At 37.6% G+C, this 23337-nt stretch overlaps 1 protein-coding gene across 1 annotated transcript in view; it reads right to left on the bottom strand.

Annotated features, from left to right (window-relative positions):
• LOC107048610 overlaps positions 1-23337 on the bottom strand; it is a 182827-nt gene that overhangs the window by 109346 nt on the left and 50144 nt on the right. The gene's annotated exons all lie outside the window — the stretch shown is intronic.

A 23337-nucleotide genomic window follows, 5' to 3' on the forward strand; every position in this document is an offset into this window, starting at 1 on the left:
AAAATTACTTCTGCCCAGTAAATTTATTTGCCACAAGCAAATGTATATAAATATTTGCATTTGAAATGTGTGTATTTTTTTGTAGTTAGTAAATTTACTTGGCAAAAATATTTTTTTTTCTCAGTGTAATGCACCTTGTCTTCAAACGGAATTGTCTGAAACAAACACATCTCAAAAATGTCTGCAAAATGAACTCAAAATGTCTACCAAAACGTCTGAAATTCAAACATTAGTTTCTGCCGTTCCGACGCTTGATAAAAATTTCCAAAAAATATACCCCAAATTTCACCGAAAACTTGACCGTATAATAGACACATTTCAAAACCTCCTCAAAACATGATCAAAATACGAAAAAATCATTCTTCAAAAATTGAAATAGCATAGAATACGTCTTATTCCAAAAGTCAAATGGAATCCACTCACAAAAGCTCTCACAAAAAAAGTAACTATAAAAACAAAGCCGCCACTTCTCAATTAAGCCCGACAGAAAGCGAGGGATGCGATCGAAGAGCGTAAAAGACGCAACTTCTCACAAGAAAGGTTTATGATCCTGTAAATTACTCTAACACGCTCTAAACCCCCGTGGAAACTTGACGCAAAGATCCAAGAGAGGGGGAGATACAGTATCAAGTCACCCCTCCACCGAAATTAATCCAAAACACTGGGGGCAACGTAACCCGATACTTTGCTTTCCCTCAAAAACTTCGGAAAGCTTCTATAAGTCAATAGAAAAGAACGAAATGTCCCCATTCTCGAGAAATAATTAGAAAACTTTACCCCAAGAATCACAACTAAACTCATTAAATCCATCGAACTTCCTCCTCTCCAATCCTTTCTTCGATGTCCTACATCGGAAAGCTAATACATTCAGCCCGTAAGTTATAATAATCTACGACTACCCCGTGGCAGTTAACGATCCCCGTTACATCATCCGTGATCTATGTCTGAACGATGATAACATTAATAATGAATATTCATTGAGATTCAGCGGGTCAAGCGTGGAGCTTGGAGGCAGAGCACGTTGCTAGCCAACCGCTTGATCTTAGCCCCACATAATGGAACCTCATGTACTCAAGTGCATTGACGCGAATGATTCATACGAAGCCTGAGAGAATGAGATATCAATAATGAGGGTTGTTTAAAGAATTTTCGACAGTTGTTGTATTTCCTCATTCAAATTACATGTCCAAGTAAGTTGACAACAGCAGCAGCCAAGAATTTTCAAAAGTGTAGAACAGATTTAGGTACTTAATATTAACACTGACCACAACCACATACTTATGACTTATTTGGCTCATTTCGGGTCAATTCCTATTCTCTTTAGTACTTTCCGTCTGAGTTAAAGCCCCAGCAGGTGATTGAAATCTCCGAATCCTTAGATTTCTGACATTTCCATTGCTCTCAACAGGTTTGCTTGATTGTCAGGGCGACAATTTTTCTTTCAGAGGAGGGAGTAGTGTAACGAATCTTTAATTTCCCCAATTACATTCTATTGTTCATGCATTCTTTTCTTTTCCTTGGAACCTCCCCTAAAGTTAGCGTCACTCAGTTCCTTTCTTTTCATTCGTTTGATCCTACCTTGACATTTCTCTTTGTATTTTCCCTTCACCTCATTTTAATTATTAAACAAGGATTTATTAAGACCCGCGCGCTCTTCAATATTTATGAAACTGCAGCATCTGCCGGTAGCACGAAGGGTGGCGACGAAAGATTAATTACATCTGCCACCAGTAAACAACCCGGTATTTCAATCTCCTTAAGTTAAAGCACTCTAATCCAAAGTACACCATTTCATTCTTTGACATCCTGCCATAAGACAGCTTTAAACCCTCCACTTTAGCAATGCGACCGCTTGATCTGACCCCAGACGATGGAATCTCTTGTTCCGAAGTGCATTGACGCAGAAGATCCACAAGGAGCCGCCCGAGGGAAGGCAACAAAACATCAATGAACGCCCTCGGTCCATGCCGAGATGCACTCTAAAGAGAAAACCCGTTGATACGTAAAGATCTGAAGCCACAAACCAGCGCCCGAAAGCGTCGAGTGAGCCTCGACTTTGCACCTGACATACATATTCCAGTGGCATTTCCCATCCTCCAATCGTAAGACGAGTGTTGATCTACAGCGCCGAGAATAATGCCAAAAGCTCGGCCATCTTTGTCATGGTAATACCGGATCCTTTTCCATTCACGTTTATACGACCCAGTAGATTCACTGTGGCTCACTGATACTCGCTTCTCTCCTACCATTTTCGTTGGGTGCTTCTTGTATTACACAATATGCATGCAAAAGTGCATCCACAGTCGTTTTTAGAGAACGAGGAAGGAGCGGGAGTGTGTATGCATAGACTCCTTTTACATGGTTTGTTCCTTCTGTGGAAAGCTGAGCGTCGTTATCTTGAAGTTGAAGTGAAGTTGGAGGCGCGGGGTTGAAGTATACCCTTAGAACGGTAAGTGGGGCCTTCGCAACTCCTGAAAGATGCGCATTCGATGCCATCCCAAGAGCCAAGACGGATTGAGCATGGATGGATGGAGGATACGATGCTCGGTTGAATATCGTCTGATTGCTTTGATATGCAGAGTAGACAAGCGGAATATATCTTGCGAACACCTCTTGCAGTGCAGCGAATGTTTTGATGATCATTTCAACGCTTATTTAACATCGGGAAAAATGGTTATGAAGTTGTTTGGTCTGAGTTGCGTGTTTGGAGCAGAGCTTATGCAGTACGATTGATGGAATCGTGCAAGGTTTGGTCGAGACAAAGTAGCTGTACGAATTCAGCGAAGTTCATGTTGTGGTTTGAGTTCATGCCATTGGCGACACAACTGGTTGATAACTTTCATCTAAGTAGAGACGGACCGGCATCAGGAATGAAGACATTTTCAATCGACTTCTGGATGTTTGGTTTCGAGAAGACAAATAAACCAATGTTGCGATACTTCGCAGATGAACTTTGAAGATGATCAAAATTCACGAAGTTTCCAGATTGAAGTCAAACCTATCCGACTCAAATCCTCCTCTTGAGAGGCAGAGTAGACAAGCGGAATATATCTTGCGAACACCTCTTGCAGTGCAGCGAATGTTTTGATGATCATTTCAACGCTCATTTAACATCGGGAAAAATGGTTATGAAGTTGTTTGGTCTGAGTTGCGTGTTTGGAGCAGAGCTTATGCAGTACGATTGATGGGATCGTGCAAGGTTTGGTCGAGACAAAGTAGCTGTACGAATTCAGCGAAGTTCATGTTGTGGTTTGAGTTCATGCCATTGGCGACACAACTGGTTGATAACTTTCATCTAAGTAGAGATGGACCGGCATCAGGAATGAAGACATTTTCAATCGACTTCTGGATGTTTGGTTTCGAGAAGACAAATAAATCAATGTTGCGATACTTCGCAGATGAACTTTGAAGATGATCAAAATTCACGAAGTTTCCAGATTGAAGTCAAACCTATCTGACTCAAACTCTCGTCTTGAGAGGCAGAGTAGACAAGCGGAATATATCTTGCGAACACCTCTTGCAGTGCAGCGAATGTTTTGATGATCATTTCAACGCTCATTTAACATCGGGAAAAATGGTTATGAAGTTGTTTGGTCTGAGTTGCGTGTTTGGAGCAGAGCTTATGCAGTACGATTGATGGGATCGTGCAAGGTTTGGTCGAGACAAAGTAGCTGTACGAATTCAGCGAAGTTCATGTTGTGTTTTGAGTTCATGCCATTGGCGACACAACTGGTTGATAACTTTCAGCTAAGTAGAGATGGACCGGCATCAGGAACGAAGACATTTTCAATTGACTTCTGGATGTTTGGTTTCGAGAAGACAAATAAACCAATGTTGCGATACTTCGCAGATGAACTTTGAAGATGATCAAAATTCACGAAGTTTCCAGATTGAAGTCAAACCTATCCGACTCAAATCCTCCTCTTGAGAGGCAGAGTAGACAAGCGGAATATATCTTGCGAACACCTCTTGCAGTGCAGCGAATGTTTTGATGATCATTTCAACGCTCATTTAACATCGGGAAAAATGGTTATGAAGTTGTTTGGTCTGAGTTGCGTGTTTGGAGCAGAGCTTATGCAGTACGATTGATGGGATCGTGCAAGGTTTGGTCGAGACAAAGTAGCTGTACGAATTCAGCGAAGTTCATGTTGTGTTTTGAGTTCATGCCATTGGCGACACAACTGGTTGATAACTTTCAGCTAAGTAGAGATGGACCGGCATCAGGAACGAAGACATTTTCAATTGACTTCTGGATGTTTGGTTTCGAGAAGACAAATAAATCAATGTTGCGATACTTCGCAGATGAACTTTGAAGATGATCAAAATTCACGAAGTTTCCAGATTGAAGTCAAACCTATCTGACTCAAACTCTCGTCTTGAGAGGCAGAGTAAACAAGCGGAATATATCTTGCGAACACCTCTTGCAGTGCAGCGAATGTTTTGATGATCATTTCAACGCTCATTTAACATGGGGAAAAATGGTTATGAAGTTGTTTGGTCTGAGTTGCGTGTTTGGAGCAGAGCTTATGCAGTACGATCGATGGGATCGTGCAAGGTTTAGTCGAGACAAAGTAGCTGTACGAATTCAGCGAAGTTCATGTTGTGTTTTGAGTTTATGCCATTGGCGACACAACTGGTTGATAAGTTTCATCTAAGTAGAGACGGACCGGCATCAGGACTGAAGACATTTTCAATCGACTTCTGGATGTTTGGTTTCGAGAAGACAAATAAACCAATGTTGCGATACTTCGCAGATGAACTTTGAAGATGATCAAAATTCACGAAGTTTCTAGATTGAAGTCAAACTTCTCCGACTCAAATCCCCGTCTTGAGAGGTAGAGTTAACAAGCGGAATATATCTTGCGAACACTCTTTGCGATGCGGGGGATGTTTCATGATCATTTCCACTCTTATTTAATTTTCAATGAGAGTTGAAAGTGGTTATCACGAGCTTGTTTGTATGACACACTTGATAGCAGCATGAGATTCACAATTTCAAGCTTCCAGGTTCAATAATTATTGAACTAATTTGTCCAAAACAATAATTCAATAATTTCTCATCACAATTTCCTACATTATATTCTCCTGAAAATTCCACACAATTTTCAAACCAAATATTCGACGGAATTTTCAACTGAAAAATCTACGCCATATTCAACATTCCCTGGCTGAAGGCCCTCAGGCGATGGCCGCCTTAGAAGGTAACCCTTCTAACGAAAAACCAGTGAAATTTGAAATTTATCTGTCAAGTTATTTATACCGAGTTGCAGATCTGATGCAGAATTATGCAGATTTATACAATGCGATGGATGAAATCATAGAAGAGTTGGACAAAGCATTATTAACACAAGTCAGTACAATACATACTGAGATGAACTCCCAGAGATCCTGAATCAAGTATTCATATCATTGCCGAGGCCACTGATGAGTAATCTTGAGCTAAGTAGAGATGGACTGGTATTAGAGATGAAGCAATGTTCAATTGACTTCTGGATGTTTTGGTTTGAAAAGACAAATAGACTAATGTTGCAATATTTCGAGAACTTTGATGGTGATTAAAATCGGAAATGTTGCCAAATCGAAATCAGAACTACACGGAGAGAAAAACTGGATAAATGTTACCTCGAAAATTCTGCGAAATTTTGCTATAAGAATGGTACGCGTGGAGCGAAATATAATTTAGTGAAAAAATACTGGATTTTGAGTGGATATCTTACGATTTTCTCGGTAAGGAATGTTTTGATAGTCATTTGAACACTTATTTAACATCGATGCAAACACTCATGAAGTTGTTTGAACAGTTACATGTTTGAAACAGAAATTCTTCATTGCCATCCAAGGTCATTCAAGTCATGCAAGGATTGCCCAAAACAGAATAGTTGAGGATGTCTTAAGGATATCCAAGTTTCTTTTAGTTTAGTACAGGCCATACTATAGATTCGACCACTTTCAATCATCAAATTTGTCAATTAAATTGCATGAAAAAACATTGGAAAAAAAATCATGAATATTCAGCGTCCTTCAAATTACATTTTGCAAGGAATTATTATTTTTTTAAACCTTCGTTGTTCATTAATAAATAATTGAAATTGTTCAAAATTTCGGAAACATTATTTTTTTAGGGATGAAATCAATTTCTGGTAAAATTCTGCATATGAATAAATTTGTTGCTCTCATTTTCAAAAATTGCAATTTTCAAATTATTTCATCAATCTTTTTCCACAACTTTCTCTTTTTTTACAGATTTTTAAAACGTTTCCTAACGGTCCAATACCGAGATGTAAATTCCAGACCTGTGAAGTTTAAAGGATGAAATGGTTATAAAATATCCGGAAACTTAGGGTGAAATGGGGTTCAAATGAAAATTCTGACGTTCGACTACAAAAGTAGAAAAGCATTGTTCCGTGCTGACCTTCACTTTTCCTCCTTCGGGGATTGGAATTAGCCCTTCCCCAAACTCGTAAAAGTGAAAATCACTACGAAAAATTGTCCGGGCTGTCGTTATGGAGGTTTTACTCGAGTGAAATTGCTGGCCCTCGCCTGCGGCTAACGACAGGCCGGAAATATACTACACTGGAGAAAAAAAGTCAAAGAACTTGGATATCCTTAAGTGTTGTTCACATAATGTTCTGAGTTGCGCTTCAACCGTTATATCCATCCACAGAACTCACAGTCAATCACAGAGTGATTGATAGACCTGCGCTAAGTAGTGATAAACCGACCTCAAGAATGGAAGAAATCTCATTCCTCAATCAAGTCCTCGAAAGAAAATCATAAACAAACTTCATTTCTGAGACTGAAGAAGTTTTTGGAATGGAGTATAAATGATTTGTCTCAAATCCCCTCCAGAACTTGAGTGAAGTACCTTTCCATTACTTTGAAGTCAGTAGATCCTCCAGAGAAGTTGCCTTGCTTCCCAAGAATTTTTTGCTCCCCAACAAATTAAATGACGTGGGAAGAATCTATACCACTCCATTAATTTCCCTGACCAGAAAGAAAGCCACTCCACAAATTTATTTCAATTGATACATCGTAAACGCATTAGATATCACGAGCAGCCGTTGTGAGGACTTGCACAGAGCAAAACGCGTATTTGTGCAGGTGGAAGGTTGAACGGGAGGGGAAAAATCATAAACAAACTTCATTCCGGAAACATTCCAAGACCCGCGAAGTACCTATCCATCACTTTGAAGTCATAAGGTCCTCCGGAGAAGTTGCCTTGCTACCCAAGAATTTTATTACTCCCCAACAAATTAAATGGCGTGGGATGAATCTATACCACTCCATTAATTTCCCTGACCAGAAAGAAAGCCACTCTACAAATTCATTTCAATTGATACATCGTAAATGCATCAGATATCACGAGCAGCCGTTGTGAGGAGGACGTGCACAGAGCAAAACGCGTATTTGTGCAGATGGAAGGTTGAACGGGAGAGGGGGTTGGATTGATGTTCCGGGTCAGGGATATCGGGGGGCGGTTTAATCAGCCGTACTTCCAATGCGCCCGGCAAACTGTACATCGAAATGTTGTTTGCCCAGACACGTTTCAACCGAGTTTGCCAATGGTGGTGTTACTCCAGCATCTTGATTTCTTGCTGAGTACCCAAGATAGGGGAAGTAAAGAGTGGGAGGTGAATTCAGTGGGGAGTAAATTTTACACAAATGATCCGAATGATATAAAGGGTCATGAGGAGGACAAAGGATTGCAGGCACTGCCAGAGGGCGTACGTGATGCTCGTCGTAAATTGCCATTAAAGTTCGGCGTCGCTCGACCGCGGACCACGTTATCTATCGGGCCGTTTCCATCCGTAACACGCTCTGCGGCGGCAGTTGCATTCCCAACTCGTTTTACTGCCCTTCCACCGTTGCATTCCCATTCGCAACGAAAAGGGGGAAAATTCACTCCCGCACGCCTACATCGGGTATTCTCCATTCCAACACCAGCCACTCTTTCCAGGAGCATTTCGCATTACCAATTTGATCATACATCTATTCTATCTCGAGTTAACAATTTTGGGATATTCAATTTACGGGGGAGATAACGAATCGGGTAGTTTATCATCATCGGTGGCGGGGGTAATTGGTAAGTGTGAGAATGGAGTGGATGTTCAACAATTGGGGGATAATTTGGTTGATGTTGAGGATTTTTCTTGGTCGATGTGACAATGCAGTAGCGAAGTGGTAAATCGGTACAAGTCAATTTTAACTTTTGACCAGTTTTCAATTAATGTCTCGGAGCTCGGAGTATCTAAGGGAGCTATTAACATTTTTGTTATAAACTTTTTTGTAGAGCCGATTGAGAGCTGCAACAAATGTCCGGTAGCTTAGCTTAGTCGGTAAGAGTGCCCGGCGCGTATCTGGGAGACCCGGGTTCGATTCCCGGCTGGGTGAAGCGGAAATTTTTTCTCTCTAAATTCTAATTCTCTTAGAATTTACCAAAATTTCCAATCTTGTTTCCAAAATCTCGCCAAAATTATCTTGTTTCCAAAATTATCTTGTTTCCAAAATTTCGCTATCTCCTTTAGAAATATTCCTCAAAAACTCAACTGGGAGATAAGTTGACTTACACCGTTTTACCAGTTCGCTACTGAATTAAAATTAAGCTCTCCTTTTTTGTTATGAACCACACTGAGAAAAAAATTGCTTTTGCCAAGTATATTTACTTGCCACAAATAAATGTATGTAAATATCTGCATAAGACATGTGTGAATTTTCTTGTAGTTAGTACATATGCTTGACAAAAGCATTTTTTTCTCAGTGCAGTTGCCTTCATCTTTCGGACAAGTGCAGAATCTCTTGCTGAATGTTTTTTTTGTGAGTAAAAAATATTTTGCTCTTGAAAATTTTCGAGCTATGAGTTTCGTCATAGACGTGAAGACGTACTTTTTCTTACTCAATTTCTTTTTTCAGTGCGCATTGTAAAAAAAAAGGTAATAAAATTGTCCGAATTGAGAGATTCAAATCGTAATTTAAGACTTGATTTTTTGTAGTGATTTATGTTTTGATTTAAGACGATAAACATACCAATGTTGTGAGATCTCGTCAGCTTAGGAAATGATCAAGATGTTGGCATAATAAAGTCCTAATCCGGCATCTCTAATCCAGTCCTTAATATGCAGAGTAAACAAGCGGAAAATATCTGGCAAACACCTCTTAGAGGCGGGAAACTGTGTTTGATGATCATTTCAGTGTTCAGTTGATGTCGACGAAAATGGAGTTGCATGTTTGATGTGGAAACCTTGAAATACGCTGTTAAAAATTTTCCACTGAAATTTCAAGGATTTTGGTCATTGAGAATTAATCATTTCATGAAGAAATTCGTGGGAACTGTAAATTTCAGGTTAATTATTCCGGAAAAATTAATGAAAATTTCTCGTTGAATTCCAGATTCCGTTTAATTTTCAGGGAATTCCTTTTTGTTAATATTAACCACAAAGGCTTGTACAGCTAATTGAGGGAATTCCTTCAAAAATTCCTAAAATTCCAAGAAATTAAAAAAAATGTCTGAAATTTGAAGAGAGTTTTGCAGTGAATATTAATTTTTACTTGAAAATTCATGTAAATTGTGGAATTCACTTGAATTTTCAGAGAAATTTGAAATTTTATTGAACGAATTCAAAGTCTTCTCCTGGAAAGTTCAGCCAAACTTTTTTTCACAGTGTATTCCCCAATAGATTATGGAACTAAATTCGATGAAGGTGATGAAAGACAGAATAATTGCTGAAATCAGGAAATCTCATCACTGAATAGTGAAATATTTCATTGATTTTTTGTTCGAATGATCTGAAAATTGATAAAATACTTGATTTTCAGTTCAATTATTCCGTGGAAATTCGTAAAAATTAGGAAAATTCAGGGAAAATTTGAAAATTCATGTCATTTCTCAATATTCATATTCCATTGAAAATTCAATCTATTTGTGTAATTTCCATGTTACTCGCACTGAATGCTCATGAATTTCCTCGAATTTTACCTCAAGCTGGAAATTTCATAATCATTTTTCCTCTAAATGAGATTCAATATCACTCTCATAAGAATACCTACCCTATTTTTCGTCGAATTTTGACAAATTTCCAACATTGTGGAATTTCGAACATATGGAGGATAAATAATTGAGTTAATGCTGAGAATGTTTCTTGTTCGACGGGACAATGGTAATGGAGCTTTCCGTTGTGCCAGTGATCATTGTTGCAGGAGGGATGAGGGAGTTTTTCTACTACCAAGTGATCCCTGCTTATGTGGGTGAACAAATGGGGTTCTAAGTAACGAATTTTTCTCTTCCAAAAAAACGTCAAAACTTGCATTTCTATATCGTGAGTGGGGAGGAAAGAGAACGATTTATTTCTAGGGACAGCATCTGCTTTCATCCTGTGAAAACTACTTGGGTCAAGGGTGAAATCACCCTCGTGGAGAGCAGTAAACTGCTACATCACAAGGAGTGAAGTCTGCTGTCATCAGGCTTTCACCAAATTAATTCTTAACTAGACAGGTGTGCGCGCTGATCGATCACATATATTTGTGAGAAGCTGCCTTGTCTTCATTAAAATTGCAAATGTATTAAATTTCACTTTTATAAATGCATCATAAAAATTATTAATACATTTAAAAAAACTCAATCATTGATAAAGATAAAGATGATAAGTCAATCCTTATCACAATAGTAATGAGCAACCCAAATGTATCCATAGCAGGTTAAATATAACTCAGTAGCAAAGCGGTAAACCGGGTAAAGTCGATTTTGACTTTTAGCCAGTTTTTGATGAACATCTCGGAATCTAAGAGAGACAGCAAAATTTTTCTCTGAACATTTTTTATAGCCCTCAATTGGCTCTACAAAAAAAGTTGTGCCGAAAATTGTTCTATTTCTTTTAGATCCCGAGATATTCGTCAAAAATTAGTCAATAGTCAAAGTTGGCTTAACCCGGGTCACCGCTTCGCTACTGAACTGTACATTACATTTCACGGAGTTCCAAAAAGTAGTTAATGAGCAAGTGTTGTATTATGTTTGATATCAATTGGGGCTTCAAACTCGACTTATTCCACCAGGTCACATAAACAAATCTTTCTCTAATCCACAAGGACGCCATTAGTTAGAAACAGAATACTGTGTAAACGAGGAAGAGAACGTCTCGAAATAAATATATCACTTTATTAATCAACTGCAATAATATTGTTGCAATGAATTGTAAAATAACAAATAATGATTTTTCTCCAAGTCTCATACACGGAGAGAAATATTCAAGAAAAATTACGAAACATTTCACGTAATCCGCAAGCGAGAATCGTTTTCAGTGAATTTCCATAGGAATATAAGAGAATAAATCTGAAACGTTCAGTAAATTTTCGGGTCTGTCACCGAAAAAATACGAGAAAGTCACGTAATTTTTCTGGAAGTTGTAAAATCTAACAGAAACTTGAAGACTTATTATGCCTCAGAACATGAAAATTCTTGGATGTTTAAGAATTTTTACGAAAAGTTCTCGAAAACGAGACGGAACGTGTTGTTAAAATTTCCCCCTCACGGTGACTCTTGGCTAGCCGTAAGGCGTCGGACGGATGAGTAATTTTTACGGAACAGATCGTAGAATTTACGTGACGATTAACACTTCTTATTGAATTTTACTTCACTCCCAGATTACGTTTAGAAACGTAATTTTTACGTCTTTTTTCTGGTAATTTTTATTGAATATTTCTCTCCGTGTACGTCATTTCCCTGGGCGAACTTGATATTTTCCGCATTGCTGATCAGAATTGACTTACTACCACTCTATTTCCGGAAATTGGGGTTACCAGTTTACCTTGGAATTACAAGAACCCCCGAGTGGATACGATCGTATTAAGAATACATCACCACCGGAAAATATGGATCAGACGCCACCCCTGTCCCCTTCATGTCCCCTCACCCCCATCAACTCTGTGGCTGAAGCAGTGGAGAAGCTAGAACAAGTTGACGCTCCAAAATTGCTTCCGACACCGACTAAAATACTCCAGCACGGCTAAATGGGGAACGACTCTTGATACACTCTCCAGTCGATTCGAGAGGGACTTGAGGATGAAAAAGAAGAGAAGTAAAAAAATGAAGAGGAAGAGAGACCTTTCATTACGCCGAGCATTCCGAGACATCCTGTTTTGTTTTTTCGATTTTTTTTCCTCTCGAGGGCCTCAGGGAGAAACTGTTCAGGAAGAATCAGCGGAGGAAGGAAGTTATGATGATGGGGCGCGTTGAGGAATAGCGAAAATGCAGAATATGCCGATGGGGTCTGATGCTTTTCCAATAACGATACACAACAGTGTTCGCATCTTGCTTTGCCATTCTCATTTTTGGTGTCTCCCCTTTCATGCCTGAAAATATGAAAGAACCGGAGGGAATAGAAACGTTCGTGCGCTTTTCCACTGTCAACTGACTCCTCACTTCGATTTATTTTGCCGCGAAATTCATTCTGACATGCGACAAATTACATTTTCCCTTTCTCATGGTGAACATAAACCAGGAAAACTCCGTTTATTCCGCTGTGATTCGTCTTTTTCGTGGGAGCATTGAATTTCGCTCTTCTCTTTTCACTGTTTACAGATGTTTTCGCTCTTTTTTGGAGATGATTTTTATTTTATTTTTACTCTCTCATTCGCCTGCTGTATATCCAGTAGATGTGTTGGAAAAGCACTCACGCTTCTTCGGATGTGGTGGAGAATCTGGATCCAGCGGTCCGAGTAATTCCTTGGGAATCAATGTCTACTCGCTCGGAAGAAATCGGGACCTTCGTTTCGTACATTTTACCGCATAAAGTGTTGGGGATATGGGGAGTTGTGTCTCGCTCAAATCACATCAGTCTGGTCAATATTGCTGAGTGAAAGGGAGGAGATTTGAGAAGATTTTTGCTAGTTTTGGGTGAAAATAAAATTTGCAATTGTTCTGGGTTCTTGTAGAATTCAAGTTGAGTGATTCATCACTTCTTTAATATTATAAGGAGCAAGATTTTTTCACCTCCTCGGTATTGAATCTCTTTTTGTAAGGGACCACGGAGGCGAAACAATAGACATTTTTGTGTGGTGTTTGGAGGAATATTCCAGTACTCTACTAAAATCAAAGCGCAGACAATTTACTTGTCTCCGCTAAGAGAAAAAAATGCAAAATTCAGAGATTTTTAATTGTCAGGACTAGAATTTTTCTTGTACAGGCGCTGAGAGAAAGAAGTATTTTTGACAAAGAATGCGTATTCAAAATTGTCTGACGCCACAATACAATACACTGCAACACGGGGTGCTAACATGCTAACACTTGAAAATTTTCTCAGGACAAGAGAATCTCATTTTCACTCTTGAAAATTTTCAACTGAATTTTCCGTGCCAAATTCCGGAAATTTTTACCGTGTTCAACTTCCACGGAAATTTCAGGAAATCTTGTCATCGAAAAATCAAATATTCCATTGATTTTCTGTTCAAATGATCTGGAAATCAATAAAATACCTGATTTTTCAATTCAATTATTCTGTGAAAATTCAGACAAATCAGGAAAATTGAGGGAAAAATTGACAATTCATGTTATTTTGTTTCTGAATATTCATGTTCCACTGAAAATTCAATCAAGTTGTGAAATTTTCATCTCACTGCCACTGGGAACTCATGAATTTCCGTGAATTCTACTTAACATTTGAAATATCATAAACATTTTTTCCCTAAATCCAGTTCAATGTCACTCTCACGCGATTTATTATAATGTTTTCCATGAAATTTGAAAAAAATTCTAAAAGTACTGTTGAAAGACTTCCTTCTCTCAATGTGAGCACAATATCCGCTTATTTACCAGGAGATTTCACGATTCTAGAAATTGACAGGACACTGTTAGAAAATTACTCTTGAAATTTCAAGTGAAAAATCTTGAAATTTTTAACAACAAATAATTTACATGGAATTTCCATTGATCTTGTTATTGATAAATCAGTCAATGTTCTTGAATATTCAATTAAATTTGATTTCTCAGGTTCGACAATGAAAATTACTGAAAATCATGAAAATTCAGGCAACTTTTCTCCTGAATTTTCAATCTGTTGCTCAATTTTCGCGATGGGTTTGAAAATCCAAATTGTCATTGAAAATTCAATGATCATTCATAATGAAAAATTTAATTTTATTGAATTTCCAAGATGAATCAGGAATTCCATGATTAATTTAGTCTGAAATGGAATTCAAGTTCAGAATATTGAAAATTCAAATGCATCTGTTACTTAAATATCAAAAACTTTCTAAGAGTGGAGAATATTTTCTTGTATCATCTTTCTCAAAAGTAATTATTTCTTTCAGTGTGATTTCAAGAATTGACAAACTAACATCAGAAAGTCTCTGTCTACAGGAGAAAATTTAAAATCGTCTTGTCTTTTTCGAATAAAAAATTCCATTTGCAAGAAAAAAACTAAAAAATTCAAACACAATTCCTTGAGTAAATATCACATCTATAGCGGCAGAATAAACCCACCGGAAAATGTTTGAAATAGCGTATAAAGTGTTCAAATGATAAAGAAAAACAAAAATTCCAATTTCTCAGATGGTATATCTCACCAACCGTGCCATACACCAATGTAACCCTCCACACACATATCCATAAATTTCCTTTTTATGGACTTTTGTCGCCGCCAACTCTGAAACGGCGGGAAACGAGGTTTTCCTCAGGGCAATTTGAAACGAGTTTGCCGGAGCGGGGCACTACCTCTTCTGCACTCCTTCCAGAAAAGAATAAGCTAACACGCGAAGGAGAAAATCGAGGATGCAAAGAGAATGGAGAAGATCTGGAGAAGAGGAATGGTAGGAATACAGGGATGAGATGTTGGCAGATAGGATGGTGATTTCAAAATGAGCCGATTTATCGTGGCTTTGAGGCGGAATCTTCTCTCTCAACTGGGTTATGCAGTCACGAAGGAGTTCGTGAGCCGGGGGAAGGATTTAGACGGAGAAATGAAAAACTCGGTTACAATTGGCTTTCTCCATTTGCTGGTTCTTTGTGGATTTCCTCATGCTAGTTCAGGCAGAAAAGAAAATTTCTCGTATTTCCGTAATTAGTTTTCTTACTTCACTGTTAGAAAATTACTCCTAACATTTCAAGTAAAAAGTCTTGAAATTAAAAAAAATGACTCATTCACACGAAATTTTCATGTATTTTTTTATTGAAAAATCAGTTGACTTCTGGAGTATTTAATGGAATTTTAATTTTCAGGTCCACACTGTTGAAATTTTTTTGAAATTTCATGGAAGATATTATAGTAAATCTCATGGCAGTGACATTGAAACGGATTTGGGGAGAGAATGGTTATGAAATTTCAAGTATTAGCTAGGATTCATGGAAATTCATGAGTTTTCAGTCTAAGTGAGATGAGAATTTCACAAATTGATTGAATTTTCAGTGGAACATGAATATTCAGCAACAAAATGATATGAACTTTCAATTTTTTCCTGAATTTCTCTGATTTTTCTGAATTTTACACAGAATAATTGAACTGAACAATCAAGTATTTTACTGCTTTCCAGATCATCTGAATAAAAAATCAATGGAATATTTGATTTTTCAATGACAAGATTTCCTAAAATTGCAGTGGAACTTGAACACGGTAGAAATTTCCGGAATTTGGCACGGAAAATTCAAAAGAAATTTTAATAGTGCACATGGTAATGAAAATTATTAAAGAATTTGAAGAAACAACAAAAGCAACAATTTCCCTGAATTTCAAATTAATTCAATGAATTTCAATGGATTTCAAATTCATTGCAGAAATTATTCTGTTATTCAATTAATAGAATATTATTCTGTATATTCAATTATTCTGAATTTCGAACCTGAATGAAAGATTCCACGAACGATTTGATCTTAAATTGAATTCAATTTCACAACATTGAGAATTCAAGTGCAACTATTGCTCACTTTTCAAAACAAATCTAACAGTGTGAAGTTCTTAAAAAAGTGCTCCACCAGTGTCTATACGTCATACACTGTTAGAAATTTTTGGAAATTTAAGTAACAGGCGTATTTAAATTTATCATATTCTGAACTTGAATTTAATTTCAGACTAAATTGCTCATGGAATTCGTAATTCATCTTGGAAATTCAATAAAATCAAGTTTTTCATTATACATGATCATTGAATTGTCAATAACAATTTGGATTTTCAAACCCATCGCAAAAATTAAGCAACAGATTGAAAATGCAGAAGAAAAATTGCCTCAATTTTCATGATTTTCAGTCATTGTTATCGTCGTATGAACCTGAGAAATCAAATTTCATTGAAAATTCAAGAACATTGACTCATTTATCAATAACAAAATCAATGGAAATTCCATGTAAATTATTCGTTGTTAAAAATTTCAAGATTAATTTTCTAACAGTGTACACTGAGAAAAATAATTGCTTTCGGCAAGTACACGGAGAGAAATATTCAATAAAAATTACCAGAAAAAAGACGTAAAAATTACGTTTCGAAACGTAATCTGGGAGCGAAGTAAAACAGTAATTTTTTTTCTGAGTGTAGCCATTCCAGCCCAGTAATATTGACATTTGTCAACAGTATTAATTACACTAAGTGAAATATCCACGCATCACAAAACCAATTTCTGGCGCCAAATATCTCATCTCCAAAGGATAAATCGCTTAGAATGAGAATTCCGCATATGAGTCCGACAATATAAGAATTCGGTGAAGTGTTAATAACTTGAACTTCAAATAATCATTTCTTCTTATTTTTTCATTCAGCAGAATATTCGCGGTACGTTTTCGATGCGGATGGAATGAACTACGGAATAATGCATGTAATGTCCATTCTGCCCACGTGATATGGAAGTTATGTGCAGCAGAGATGGAAATCCAATGTCTGTCACACTCGGAATTTTATGAATACATATACATTTGTCAGAATGGACGTGAAATACATGAATGTATGCAACCTATCGTATATAACAATGATAGCATACAGCCCCAATCATAAAAAGCTGAACGAACCCCTCATCAAGTTTTGACGAATCGTCGTTTTATTGGCAACGGAGATCACTGAATATTTTTATGTATATACATCATGTCTTACTTTCACATTCACATTCGTTGACTCCTTTCTTTTTCAGCTTTACTGTCATTCATTGTGAGCCTCCGAGATGAATATTTTTATTTCATTGTTTTAGTTTAATTTTCACTTATTATTTTTATCTTCATTTTTCCGCTGCTTCTTGTGCCGTAGTTTTCACACGATTTTAGATTTTTTTAAAATGTGCGTTACACTCCAAAGGATAAAGTTAAGATCCGTTTTACTTTATTCGCAATAAATCATGAATAGATGAATTTTGAATTTCATAAATTGTTCGCGTCTCCAGAGTAGAGTAAAATTAGGTAATTCAAAACTCAATATCAATTTTCATGTTCTGCGATTTTCGAGTGCTGGTATTTCGATTAAATTCTAGAATAGAACTAGGACAGTCTATCATTTCTCCATTCATAATACTGCAAAGTCATCCCGAAAACGAAAATATTACTCAAAAATGAATCGTCGTTTTATTGGCAACGGAGATCACTGAATATTTTTATGTATATACATCATGTCTTACTTTCACATTCACATTCGTTGACTCCTTTCTTTTTTAGCTTTACTGTCATTCATTGTGAGCCTCCGGGATGAATATTTTTATTTCATTGTTTTAGTTTAATTTTCACTTATTATTTTTATCTTCAGTTTTCCGCTGCTTCTTGTGCCGTAGTTTTCACACGATTTTAGATTTTTTAAAAATGTGCGTTACTCTCCAAAGGATAAAGTTAAGATCCGTTTTACTTTATTCGCAATAAATCATGAATAGATGAATTTTGAATTTCATAAATTGTTCGCGTCTCCAGAGTAGAGTAAATTTAGGTAATTCAAAACTTAATATCAATTTTCATGTTCTGCGATTTTCGAGTGGTGGTATTTCGCTTAAATTCTATAACAGAACTAGGACAGTGCATCATTTCTCCATTCATAATACTGCAAAGTCGTCCCGAAAATGAAAATATTATTCAAAAGCCTTCAATTTTTTGTCTCGGATTTTTCCCGGAATTTCCCGGAGTTTACAAAAATTTCCGGAGTTTACCCTCCGCATACTGAAATACGGAAAGAGAAGTGATGGACGATGAAATAAGCAAGAGTATTTTAGAAGCAGAGCCGAGTGGAAAGTAATAAAAAAGGAGCAAAAAGTTGCGCAAAAGTTTGTTATTTCTCAATAAATATCAATTACTGCCAGCATTTGTGCTCGACAAACTCGGAATATAAATTCAAACGCAAACTTTCAATTTCAGTCGGAGGTAAACATGACTCCGATGCAGAAGGATCGTGTGATCGTGGAATGAAAGAAGAGAACACAGGGTAGAAAATGACGCGGTAGATGAGAGTCACGGCATGTAATGATTCCGGAGGCAGGAGAACAAAGAGGAATGGATGGATGGTCGTGTATATGTATAGCGGTGTCGTATACTTTTTCGAGGCGATCCCTCAGGCAACGCGGAGGATGAGATAGCATTTTTCGTTACCCCTTGAGTAAGAGAGGAGTGTGGGGATGAAGATCTAGGGTATAAAAAAGGGGAAGCCATTTTTCGCGAACGATGGTCTATTTTCGGCAAGGGTGAATAGAGCGGACATATTTGAGGAACCAGGGTGATAAATTCGAACTTGCCGAGGGGAGTAACTGCATATTCTCTGGGTTCATAAAAATTGAAAGCTTTTGAATAATATTTTTGTTTTCGGGATGACTTTGCAGTATTATGAATGGAGAAATGATGGACTGTGGACGAAAAGAGAAGTGGATACAATTCGATGATGAGGAAATCTATTGAAAGTTACTCTTCAACACGGAGAAAAAAATTCAATAAAAATTACCAAAAAGAAAACGTAGAAATTACGTTTCGAAAAGTAATCCGCGAGCGAAGTAAAATTCAATGAAAAATGTGAGTCGAAACTGAAATTGTACGAATCGCCACTTAAATTCTACGATTTGTTCCGTAAAAATTAATCACCCGTCTGATGACTCACTGCTGTGGAGACAACAAGTCGTTCCGTAATTTTTCCCCAACGATTGAGAAATTTTACGGAAAGGAACGCAGAAATAACTCACCAGCTTCGTAAAAATTGTTGAACGTTCAAGAATTTTAGATTTTGCAGGCATAATAAGTCGGGAAATTTCTGCAAGATTTTACTTCTTCTGGAAAAATTACGTGACAATTTCGTACTTTGTTCGGTGATGAACCTGAGAATTCACTGAACGTTTCAGATTTCTTCTCTTCCATTCCTATAAAAATTATCGGAAAACGATCCTCCATTGCGGATTACGTGAATTGTTCTATAATTTTTAGAAATATTTCTCTCCGTGAATCCTATCGTTAGTATAGGGGAACTGGAGCATGTACCGCGCACCTAAGGGCGATGAGTCTTTTTTCCCAGCCTCGCACTCTACAAGGAGTCATAAACGGTTAGAATGGGTTCTTCGAGGTGTTTACTCGAAAATGTGAAGAGGACAGATTTTTTATTAACATTAAACATATTTAATTATGTAATTCAATTGCCATCGGCGAGTGAGCGATGGAATCGAACTTTGAGGGTAATACCGCCCGGCATGCGCCCAATACCGCCCACCTTGTTTTCCTGACTTTTTAGAGCGATGCAGACCAACTGTTATAATTCTTCCTATTTTCATCCTTCGTTTCGATTCTTTGGATCCATTTTGAGAAAGATTTCACGTAAATAATAGTAAATTATCCTGAATTTACCCGATCTGCCAGTGGCCACCGACTCCCCAAACAATCGAGCTGTCACTCTACCGCCCTCTAGCTGCAGAATCTAGCAGCCCTACAGAAACCCTGAGCGGCATTATCCACAAACTCTGGACGGAATTACCCACAAACGCAGAAGCTGATAAAATAGCCAATAATAACTGATGAAGATATTTTTTTGCTATCGAAAAGGTCGCAATGCATGTGGAAAATGTAAAACGAACATATCTTTCGCACTCCATTCAATTATGGACCAACTGAAAATTTGAAAAATCTTAAATTCTGGGGTCGAAATATTTTAAGAATTCGGTAGGAAACGATATGGATTTTTTGAACAATGTTTCCACGCGATAAAATTGAAAATTTCTGTTGAAATTACTTGTTGTTATCGAATATTTGCATAATAAAAAAAGAAAAAAAAATTTCTCAGCCAATCCTGAGAAATACGGGTGGGCAGTATTCTCCGCTTTTGAAATGGTGTGACGGAATGAGAAGGTGCTCTGTCGGCAGATTTTTAGAGTAAGAATTCATTATAGACCCAATATTATAGGCAATAAGTTCCTTGGGATCGTGCCGATGTCGTAGGGAGATTGGAAGTTCTTACGATGCTTCATAACGTGGGAACTAATCTAAATAAATTGAAAATGGAATTTTCATCGCCAACTGTAAGCTTTACGGGAGAACATAAACTCTTCATCCTAGTTTATGTTTAGGTATAAAATTTTCCCCTTCACTCGGGTAAACAGACTTCCCGACTGAAGGAGTATGAATACTCCAGGACTGATATGTGATGCAAACATTTTATCGAAAGAGGTATTTGAGACATCAGCACATTGATAAAAGAATCCAGGTACAGTCAACAACTCGTTCTGTTTGACGGTTTGAGGGTGCACTAATTAATAGTTAATAGACGGCCTGTGTGATTCAAGTGTGAGCTATGCAAAAATAACATCACCTACAACTAACTCAAAGCTTTATTGCGATAAGTCAAGATTCATCAACACTGCAAACACTTGGTGACATTACTCTAAAAATCAGTACTGATATCTTCGAAAATTAATGACAATGTCACTGAAAATTGGCGACAAATTTCGCAATCGCGAATCTCTCATAATTGGAGATAAATTCCTAAAAATTATTGACAAGTCCCTGCAAATCAAAACTGTTTTTCTCCGTGCATAAAATAATAATACTATTTGTGCAGATTCTTGATTGAATATCCCCTTAAAATGTTTGTTGTCGCAAAAATAAGACGACCCTCCATACATCATGTCCCTTTCATTCTCGCTCCACACCCCCAACGAAATTCTTCATTCATATCGCCACCATATTTTAGCCCAAAGAAGTTTACAAGAAAATGGCCGTAACACGTCGGCCAGTGAGCGCTGAGAAACTGAGTTGAAGTTTTTAAGTAGGCAGAAGTTTGCTCGGACTCACTAGGGCGCGCGTCGAAACACATAACCCAAGGTGAGCTTCTTCTTTTGGGGGATACTTTTTTATGCCACTGGAGATGCTAGCACGGGGGCGGAACTTTCTCACCAATTTTCAAATGTAACTTTCTTTTTCAGGTGCTATTCCTACCGTTGCGTCTCGGAAGTATATCATCGTTATGACTCTGTATTCCACGATAAAGTTTGCCGCTCATCTTTCTAAACTGTAGCGAAATTTCCGAGATTTTTTTTCCTCGGTTTTATGGTGATGAGGGAACTGGAGTGTTCTAAATGACATATTGAGTTGCAAAGTTCTACAGTGACATTTCTACTAAAATTTCAAGGACTTAGCATTGAAAATACGTAATTGGCTGTAATAAATCAATGGAAGCTGTAAATGTTATTCAATTATGCCGCGAAAATTAATAAAAATCCCGATTGAATTACGATTCTCAAAATTAGAAATCAACTCGGTTTGGGAAGCACCCATAAAAGTCACAATCTACTGATTTTTTCCCACAAAATATCTTCTGAATATTTCTATTTACAAAAATACACAAGAAAGCTCATTTTATCCGTCGATAGTATTCGCTTTTCTCAATGAAGTAATCAATTGAATACCGACGTCGGTGGCCGAGTGGATTAGACGCAGACTAGTTTTTAAGTTGTAAATTTTGTAAATTATGTATATAGAAGGACTTAATAAAAAAACTTGGTTAAACAAAAAAAAAGTGGATTAGACGCAGACTAGTTTTTAAGTTGTAAATTTTGTAAATTATGTATATAGAAGGACTTAATAAAAAAACTTGGTTAAACAAAAAAAAAGTGGATTAGACGCAAGTCTAGTGTGCGAAAGGTTGTGAGTTCGATTCCCCGTGCACCCGAATTTTTCAACGGAAGGCTCCGGCGAGCGGGAGGTTGCTAATAGAGGAACCGCCTGTACCGGCATGGGTTTTCTGTGGTTTCCCCATGCTACTTCTATGTTCTATAGAAGTGCGAATGCGGTACAGTGTAGAATCCACAGCCGCATGCATAGGGTTGGATAGAGTGCCGAATGGGACCCGAAAAACGGACTCCGAGGCCGTAAGAAAAAAAAAAAAAGTAATCAATTGAAAGTACTGAAATTAAATCATAAAGGCACTTAGAAAAAATTCAAAAATTATTCTTTACCTGTACCTTTGGTACTTGTGAAAAGTACTGAAAGCACTAGCAGAAAGTAGTGAAGCTACTTCCTCGCAGTACTATTTCTCCTTGATCGACATAGGTGGTACTTCACTCAATGATACAAAAAGTACTTGGGACAAGTATTTTTCGAACTTTCTACAAGTGAACTTCCCCCAAGTACCGGTCGGCACTGACGAGAAGTCCATTTTTCTTTGCGTCCAAAATTACAAGATTATCTCACATTTTTTACGTTAAAGAAAGGAAAATCTGAGTGCAGAATAAATTCAAATACTGACAAGAAAAAGAGAATACATTGCTAACTATTTGTGTAATTTCCCTCTAAATTTTGCAATTGTTGGGCAATACGATTCATCATACCTATCAAAACACATTCCCAACCCCGAAGTATTTCATAATTGCATAACTTCCGCCACATCATAAATCAAAACAATCAAATTAATCACCCGCCGGTTCTCCTAATTAATTAAACGAATGTAACGAATGTAATGGATACGACGATACAAAACAATCCCACTCCACAATGCTCTCGAAGTATCGTCAGCAGAGAGCAGTACAACTCTACAGACTCCATTTCCAATTTAATTATTTGACTTCTGTCGTCTCCCGTCGCTCCACGCACTTTCATCTGAATCTCCGAGGAGCGTTCCACTGCAATGTAACTCCGTCCCAACTAATGTTTCCTCTCGTGCTCCCTCGGCGTCTGATCGACGGCGGTCATATGATTTTGAAACTATCACAAGTCCCCCATATCCTCACAGCCCCCCCCCCAGGCATGATGATGTTAACGTCGGGTGGGAAGACAAAGATGCTAGTTGAATGGTGGAGGATGTTCTGGATGGCTCTGCGTTCTATAATATTAATTCCGTACCGGAGCGCACACTACAGCCGCAATTACATTCCCAGCGCCACGAGAACTCGCGGTAAGGATGGTAAAAGGAGGATTGTGGGTGCGGGCGGGAG

This window comes from Diachasma alloeum, unplaced genomic scaffold, assembly GCF_001412515.2.
Source record: "Diachasma alloeum isolate Michigan unplaced genomic scaffold, Dall2.0 Dall_scaffold_00195, whole genome shotgun sequence".
Taxonomy (NCBI): Eukaryota; Metazoa; Arthropoda; class Insecta; order Hymenoptera; family Braconidae; genus Diachasma; species Diachasma alloeum.